The following is a 7016-nucleotide window of genomic DNA, read 5'->3' as shown; positions in this document are numbered from 1 at the left end:
CTTTCTACCAAAAGGCTGCACTTCTAATTTCCATTCAATTAATAAATTTAATATAATAATAATATTATTATATTTTCCAACATACATTGTGTTGGCTTTTTTGGGATCAATTGCATGAAAAATTTGCTTTTTATACATTACATGTTAAAATTACTGTTGTTGATGCACAAAATCGGCGAGAACTTTAGTACAACAGAAAGTGTTAAGTTTGTGACCTTCGCTAGATTGCTCCGATCACTAGTGTGGATAAGTATGTAAATAGATAGAGACAGGGAAGCAAACAGAAGATGTACGTAGTTCACCCAGATTGGCTACGTCCACAGAATAGAGGAGTTCTCATTAATTGTGAAGTGCTTACACAAGTACATAGGTTCAAGCTCTCCTTTAGTGAGTACTAGTGAATGATTTAGTACAAATGATATTAGGAAATATTGTGGGAGAATGATCTCCTTTTATAGAAGAGAGTTTCTAACTTTGTTTTGACATTGACACGTGTCGTGTTGTGATTGGCTTCTAATGTTGACACGTGTCGCGCTATGATTGGCTTCTGATGTCAACACGTGTCGTGTTGTGATTGGCCTCCTGGTTGGAGGGAAACTCTTCTGGGTCCTTGACGGTATAACGTTGACCGGTGCTCGGAAGTTTCGGGATTGGTCAAGTATGGTACAAACAGTGCTCCCCTAAGTTCCCGAGTGAGGGAAGCTCCTCGGTTGGGGACTTGCAAGATCCAAACCGCTGAGTAATCACGAAACTTCTAAGTACCGAAGTGTGGTATCGTTTTCACTTGCTTTTTCTATCTCATAGGTAAATGTGTCATCTTCTTTGGAAGTACTTTTCCACCATCTAAGGGTTGTATCTTTAACCGGTGGAGATGCACAAGGTAATGTATCAATTTGATTTGAAGCTTACTTGTAGTTTCAGGCTTGGTCAAGCGCGATACAAACCATGTAGTAGGAGTCCCCCAAGTCGCCGAGCTAGGAGATTTGCCGAAAGAGGTGACAGACAAGGTAAGCAATCAGAGTTCCAAGCAATCAGTCCTAGATCAGAAGTTTGATTTCGAGTTTCGGCTGATTGTTCTCATTCTCCCTATCTTGCAAGCAGCAAGAAGGATAAAGAGAAGAAAAAAAGAGAAAACATGATATGAGATACTTTTGCTTTTGAAGAAGTAACTTTCTACAGGCTTATTCTTGAAATGGGCTGGAGGGTTTTCTGGTTTCCTCCAAAGCATAAGGCCGACTCCAGAATTTGAGGGTCAAAACAAGTCCATCAAATCTAGAGTATGTTCGACCCTGATGATATGAGATACTTTTGTTGTTGACAAAATAGTGGATGAATCGGCACGTGTTCTGTTGCGCTTGTCTCTACATGCTTCCTTGTATCCTTCTCACTTGCCCTATCTGTTCCTCAAGCAGATATGGTATCTTTTCTGGAAGCATAAGATGTTGAAGATGAGTACTCGAGAGCAATACCAAGTAAGTAATCAGGCAAGGAGTTCCAAGCAGTCAGTTCTTGACTAGAAGCTTGATTCCAAGTGCTGACTGATTGTTCTCTTTCTCCTTGTCTTGCAGGTAAGAATAAGGACAAAGGAAAAGACAGGGAAAAAACATGATATGGGATATTCTTGCTTTTATCCCTGATGATATAAGATACTCTTGCTTTGGTGTGGCTTGTTTATAGAGGTATTATCGAGGGGAAAAGAAGCTAAGTATTTCGAGAGATTCTGCTGAGAGTGCCCTCTCAGATGTGAAGAAAAGTTGAACATTTTTTTTTATTTGCAAGTCTGCCTGGCTGTGGAGGATGAATGTCGACATATATAGGAATTATCCCAATAGCGAGTAGTAACGTTATTCCTTTATCCTTCTCAGTCATAACAATGTAGTGGGAGCTCCAAGATTCACGTGTTTTAACTTTGTCAGAGCACTTTGAAAAAGTGGTATATGGTATCTGGAAATCAGATGTTACGTGTGAAAATTACAAATAAGCTTTATCCAAAGAAATCTAGCTCTCGAAGTTCGGAGAGCGGTGCCTCTTCGGTTTTCGAACAAGCAATCCTGTCGGAGATCTGGCTCTCGAGATTCGGAGAACTATGCCTCTTCGATTTTTGAGAAAGCAATCATGTTGGGAGTCTGGCTTTCGAGATTCAGAGAGCGGCGCCTTTTCGATTTTTAAGCAAGCAATCATGTTAGGGATCTGGCTCTCGAGATTCGGAGAGCGTTGCCTCTTTGATTTTTGAACAAACAATCCTATTGAGGATCTGGCTCTCGAGATTTAGAGAGCGGTGCCTCTTCGATTTTTTAGAAAGCAATCTTGTTGTGAGTCTGGCTTTTGAGATTCGGATAGCGGTGCCTCTTCGATTTTTGAGAAAGTAATCATGGTAAGAGTCTAACTCTCGAGATTCGGAGAGCAGTGCCTATTTGATTTTTGAGAAAGCAATCCTGGTGGGAGTCTGGCTCTCGAGATTCGAAAAGCGGTGCCTCTTCGATCTTTGAGAAAATAATCCTGTTGAGGGATCTGGCTCTAGATATTCGGAGAGTGGTGCCTCTTCCATTTTTAAGCAAGCAATCCTATTGGGAGTGTTTTCTCGGATGTGAGTAAAGGTTGGGCAATTTTGCTAGTCTGCCTTGCAACGAAGCACGGAGGTTGACACACATAGGGATTTTCAAGTTATCAAGCAATGGTGTTATTCCTTTACCCTTGTGGGTAATGGTAAGGTAGTTGGACCTTCAAATTTTATGTGTCTAAACTTTGTCAGAGATCTTCGGCAAAGTTATATGTGATACCCGATGAGCTGATGTTGAGTGTGGGGATTGTCGACAAATTTTATTCAGGAAAATCTGCTTCTCGAAATCCGGAGAGTTGTGCCTCTTCAATTTTTGAACAAACGGCCATGCTACCTTTTCTTTTATAAGGGCACCAATTGTGTGCAAGAAGTACGTTTAGAGAGTTATTACTTGTAGGAATTTTGCCCTTATTTTTTACTTAAGAGATTTATTGGACCTCATTTCTCCTTCATCATTTCTGAAAATATCTGGCCCATCTGACCATCGTTTTGACTTGAACTTTGGTGAAGAGGCAGCCATGCCTTCTCAAGACAACATATGGCGCCCATCTTTCTTATCCCCTACTGGTCATCTTACCGTTGTGGACTCTATGATGAAAAATGATATGACCGCTGCAGTGGTGGCCAAGAACCTTCTTATTCCTAAAGATAACAGACTACTTTCCAAACGATCTGATGAGTTAGCTGTTAATGATTCTCTGGCTCTCAATGTTCAGTGTACAGGTTCTGTGTCTAATATGGCCCAAAGTCTATTTGCTCGAACCCGCCAAGTTGAATCATTGGTGGCTGAAGTGATAAGTCTCAAACATGAGATCAGAGAGCTCAAGCATGAGAATAAACAGTTGCACAGGCTCGCATATGATTATGCTACAAATATGAAGAGGAAGCTTGACTAGCTGCAGGAATCTGATGGTCAGATTTTACTTGATCATCAGAGGTTTGTGGGTTTGTTCCAAAGGCATTTATTGCCTTCTTCTTCTAGGGCTATACCGCGTAATGAAGCTCCAAATGATCAACCTTCGATGCCTCCTTCTTCTAGGGTTCTGCCTAGTACTGAGGCTCCGAATGATCACCCTTCGGTACCTCCTCTTTCTGGGGCTCTGCCGACTATTGAGACTTCTCCTGAGCAACCTTTGTGAAGGCTCCCTCTTGTTTGTTTATTTTGATTCATGTATATGTACATATTTGTAACTTATCGGATATATCAATAAATAAGTTTTGCTTCATTTCAACGTATTGTATTAAATACACCAAGGCCTCCTTCACTAAGTTTTTTGAATTTTTTTTTCTTTTGTTGAAGCTTTGTGGTGAAGCATGTAGGTTGAGGTAATGCTCCCTTAATTTCCCGAGTGAGGAAAACTTCTCAGTTTGAGACTTGAAAAATCCAAGTCACTGAGTGGTCGTGAAACTTCCGAGTATCAAGATGCAGTAGCATATGGTAGGAGTCCCCTAAGTCTCTGGTCGAGAGAGTTGACGAAAGAGGTGTCTTGCTAGTAGCCAAGTTTCCAAAGTAACAAAACTTCACCATTTTCCTTTCTAAGTGGTAGCCCAAAACTCCTCCTTCATATATATTTGTTATGAAAGTTGTTAGGCCCAAAGAAAATGAGGCCTAGGCAATTTTTTTTTTTTAGTTTTTGATTTTTTTTTTTTTTTTTTTATTTTGAATTTTGAATTTTCGAATTTCCAAAAAAAAAAAAATATATATATATATATATATATTTAAGCTTTGTAGGTAAAGCTTTGGTGTTAAAGCTTTGTAGGTGAAGCTTTGAGGTTAAAGCTTTGTTTGGTACCATGAATTGATTTTGCTTCACACTATCTTGATCAAGAATGTGTGAAGCTTTTATAGGTGAAGCTTTTGTGTTGAAGCTTTGTAGGTGAAGCTTTGTAAGTGAAGCTTTTGTAGATGAAGATTTTGTGTTGAAGCTTTTGTAGGTGAAGTTTTTGTGTTGAAGCTTTGGAGTTGAAGTTTTGTAGGTGAAGCTTTGTAGGTGAAGCTTTGGTGTTGAAGCTTTGTAGGTGAAGCTTTATAGGTAAAGTGTTTGTGTTGAAACTTTGTAGGTGAAGCTTTGATGTTGAAGCTTTTGTGGCACCATAAATTGGTTTTGCTTCACACTGTCTTGATCAAGAGTGTGTGAAGTTTTTGAGAATTGTAGTTGCCTTCCATTGATGAAGCTTTTGTTGGCACCATAAATTGGTTTTGCTTCACATTGTCTTGATCAAGAGTGTGTGAAGCTTTTGAGAATTGTGGTTGCCCTCCATTGATGAAACTCTTGTTAGCATCATAAATTAGTTTTGCTTCACACTGGCTTGATCAAGAGAGAATTGTGGTTGCCTTCTATTGATGAAGCTTTTGTTGGCACCATAAATTGGTTTTGCTTCACACTATCTTGATCAAGAGTGTATGAAGCTTTTGAGAGTTTGTAGTTGTCCTCCATTGACGAAGCTTTGTTGAATTTCCCAATTTCGCTTTTTCGATTTTTTTTTTTTTTTGGGAAAACTAGAAATTTGAAAATGTGGGAGAGAAAATATATACAAATTTTTCTTTCTCACTGTTAAGCAAGAGATTGTGACGCAAGCCACACCTTGTAGCAGTCGAAGGTTTGGATAAATCATATAAATTGAATTTGCTTCGAACAGTCTTGATCAAGAGTGTGTGAAGCTTTCTACGAGTTATAGTGTTTGCATTGTTACAGAGAAGAAATGTCTGAAGCGGATGCAAGAGGGCTGAAGATCTTGATCTTCGTATACCATGCACTAAAGTTGTTGTTGGCTTGCAATAAGACTTTGTTAGTGACTATTACTCTTGTTAGGCATAAGTGCTCCCCTAGTTGAGTTGTAAAGCTTGAGGGTTTTTTATTATTTGTGAATGGTAGGAGTTCACATGTACAAGTTGTACCACTTGTCTTCTGGTTGGTGGAATGAATGGTGAGTTTCTTTCATCGCTTGGTTAGTGGTACGAATGTGAGTTCCTTCATCACCTTTCATCACATTTCATCATCTTGGTGGTGGCACGAAGATGAGTTCCTTCTTCACATTTCATCACCTGATTAGTAGCATGAAGGAGAGTACGGGTTGTACATTTCATCACCTGGTTGGTGGCATGAAGATGAGTTCCTTCTTCAACTGGTTGGTGATAAGAGTGGCAAGTTGCCAAATAATATTAGAGTACGGGTTGTACATTTCATCACCTGGTTAGTGGCATGAAGAAGAGTATGGGTTGTACATTTCATCACCTGGTTGGTGGCATGAAGATGAGTTCCTTCATCACTTAGTTGGTGAGAATAAAGGCAAGGTGCCGAGGCATATTGTAGCAAGTATCGAATGACACAAAGTATGTTGAACCCTTTCGAAGCACAGTTAGCTTATGTATGAATATGTTGGAATGTATGATGTTTATGTATGAATGCGTTAGAATGTATGATGTTTGTGTATGAATGTGGTGGAATGTACGATGTTTATGTTGATTGACATAAGTGATACTTATGAATGTTTTGCTATGCATGAAATGATCCATGCTTTCGATATGTGAACCATGTTGGTTGTAGCACTTAGTATCACATACTTTGTGTCAAAGTACGTATGTTGAAGCTTTGAGTTGGAGTATAGAGGTAAGTCAGTGTAGACCAAGTGTTCCAGTGCTAGGAATGCAAAAGACTCAGAAGAAGTTTCTGATTTAAATATTTACCGAATGGCTTATGTGACAAAAGATCTCAAGTGGTTGAGAGTCAAAACATTAGTAATGTGTTTGTCTTCTTATAATAGCATTTCCTTCAATACCTAGTACTCCACTTTGAAAGAGTGAAGCTTGGCCCCATAGTCATAATAGTCGACAATACGTTCACCCTTGGTTGTCTTGATACGAACTTTTATCCCTCTTGTTGTAGTGGGCTTACTGAGAGTAAAAATCATTCATCTTACCAAGAGACACATACGTTTGGTGACTTAGCGAGTAGCTAAATGAGGCAAGAGATGATGCAATGGGTGCTTGAATGGCTAAGATCTCCTCACTTGGTAGAACTTGACTTCCACTTCCCACTTGTTGATAGGGGTTAACCATATGGGGGTTCCCTTGGTATGTCCTTGCTTCGGCAGAGGCGTGGTTGTAAGCCTATGCCATCACCTCAGAGTAAGTCTTCCAAGTGATGGCATTGATCATGTACTTGAAGAAATAATCACGTAGGCCTATCGTGAAGGCTTTGAGGGCGGTCTTGTCATCTGCCTTAGCGCAACGAGAATACTCATGCCTAAAGCGACCAGCATACTTTCGTAATGACTCGTCCGGCTTCTAGCGAATAGTGTACAAGTCATTTGCAGAATGTAAACAATCGTTCTGGAAGATGTGTTGAGAGACAAACAGTTTCCTTAGTTTCTTAAATGAGTCTACTGTTTCGGGTGGAAGACGACAATACTAGTTTAGAACTCCGCCAGAGAGGGTGGAAGGGAAGAGAAGACA

Source organism: Malus sylvestris, chromosome 4, assembly GCF_916048215.2.
Source record: "Malus sylvestris chromosome 4, drMalSylv7.2, whole genome shotgun sequence".
NCBI lineage: Eukaryota > Viridiplantae > Streptophyta > Magnoliopsida > Rosales > Rosaceae > Malus > Malus sylvestris.
The sequence above is the reverse complement of the archived record's forward strand: the minus strand, read 5'-3'. Positions refer to the sequence as shown.